The sequence below is a fragment of the Callorhinus ursinus genome, unplaced genomic scaffold (assembly GCF_003265705.2).
Source record: "Callorhinus ursinus isolate GAN/ISIS: 27379988/994484 unplaced genomic scaffold, GSC_fseal_2.0 scaffold12, whole genome shotgun sequence".
Taxonomy (NCBI): Eukaryota; Metazoa; Chordata; class Mammalia; order Carnivora; family Otariidae; genus Callorhinus; species Callorhinus ursinus.
The window spans coordinates 2,137,359-2,139,332 of record NW_027397074.1 but is presented as its reverse complement, the minus strand read 5'-3'; the positions used below and the strand labels follow the sequence as shown (position 1 = coordinate 2,139,332).

General features: G+C 38.3%; 1 pseudogene; it reads right to left on the bottom strand.

Annotated features, from left to right (window-relative positions):
• Nucleotides 1-750: 750 nt before the first annotated feature.
• LOC112824744 (large ribosomal subunit protein uL6 pseudogene) lies at nt 751-1,350 on the bottom strand (annotated as a pseudogene).
• Nucleotides 1,351-1,974: the final 624 nt, after the last annotated feature.

Below are 1,974 nucleotides of genomic sequence, written 5' to 3'. Positions count from 1 at the left end.
ATCTAAAGCATACATGATTTGATATATCTATACATTGTGAAATGTTTGCCACAATCAAGCTAATTAACATCACCATCACTCACATGGTTATTCTGTGTGTGTGTGTGTGTGTGTGTGACTCTCTTAGCAAATTTCAGACAGACAAGGCAGCATTATTTACTATAGTCACCATGCTATACATTACATCCTCAGAAGTTATTCATCTTATAACTGAAAGTTTGTAACCTTTGACCAATGTCTCATTTCCCCAATCTCCCAGCTCCTGGAAACCACCATTCTATTCTCTGCTTCCATGAGTCTAACTTCCTTGTCTTTTTTTTTTTTTCAATCCCATATATAAGTGATACCATGCAATATTTGTCTTTTTCTGGCTGGCTTATTTCATCTGTCATAATGTCCTCCACATTTATCCACATTGTCATCAAAAATGGCAGAATTTCCTTCTTTTGTATGGCTGAATAATAGTCTATTATCTGTACACACACACACACCACATGAGATAAACTAGAACTCATTAGAAAGTACTTTTAATGATTACATTATTTTTTTCCCAAATCAATACAGCTTTTACTGCATCTTTAAAATATCACCAATAGGGGAGTCTACTTCTCCCTCCCCCTGCTCTTGCGTGCTCTCTCTCTCTCTCCCTCTCGAATAAATAAAATCTTTAAAAATATAAATAAAATATCACAAATAAATCTGAAAAAACATCCGACATCTTGTTGTTTCTGTAGCTGGACAACTTAGATCTCATTCATTAGCCTGCTGAACTGTTCCTTCTTGAGAAACATAGATACCATCCCAAAATTTCCTGATGTCCTTGTGTTTAACCATGGTGGCTTGCCTGAATCAAAGCAGCAGAATTGAGACAAGTTCAATGCCATCCCCTTCAAGAATTAACTCATCTTTCTGGGCTTGAGCTACTAAACAAGGAACAACTGGCCTCATCCAAACCCTGTGGATACAGTTTTCACCCAAGGAATTTCAGATTTCAACAAGAGAGCTGTTCTCCTGAATAACAACGTTGATGGGGAAGTGAGTGTACACAGACATAATCTTGTAATGGAAGCCCAGTGAAACGCCCTTGATCATGTTCTGTACATGGCTACAGACCATGCAAACAGTAGCCAGTTCTTTTCTTGTTCCCCACCATTTGTCAACTCAGAGACTCTTCTTTTTCTTTCCAAAGAGACTGAATTCTACATTGATGTGATTGCAGTCCCTTCACAGTGTTCCTCTGGGGCTCTTCACAATAACAGCACATCCCTTCAGAGTGATGGCGACATTTTCTGGAATGTCGACAGTCTGATTGCTGAGAATGGTCTTCGTTCCCTCAGTAGATATGGTAAAAGTGATTAATTATTAACTAAAGAAAAAGCACAGTGCAAAGGGTTTGGGGGCACCTGGCTGGCTCAGTCAGGAGAGCATGCAACTCTTGATCCTCAAGTCATGAGTTCAAGTCCTATGTTGGGTGTAGAGCCTTCTTAAATATATATATTATATATCTGTATTTATATATATTTATATATATAAAATACTACTGCCTAATTCTAAAGCTCTTTACTATTATGCTGTACCACATTTAACACTAGTTTAAGGGGTCATTTCCTGCCAGCAAAGGGACTGGTAAGGAGATAATTAGAATATAACCTACTGGTATATTTTGTAAAGTTTTCCTGAGTAGAATTTGATTAATCATTTCCAAACCTTAGGAGAACAAACAAAAGAAACTTTTAAATAAAAGCAAGGGAGAGATGGTTTTGTAACACTGTTGCATGAGGATGATGAAACACTTGGATGAATTTTTACTGGAGTTGTGATTCCCCAGAGAAACCTTCAAGGAAAGAATTTACCACGTTCATCATGGATGGTTCTTTGTGCCATTGTGGAGAGCTTTTGATCCAGATCAGAGGGCACCTGGCTGCTCCCACCAATGGGGGAATCAAGGAGGAAGAATGCCCCCATCCTCTGCAT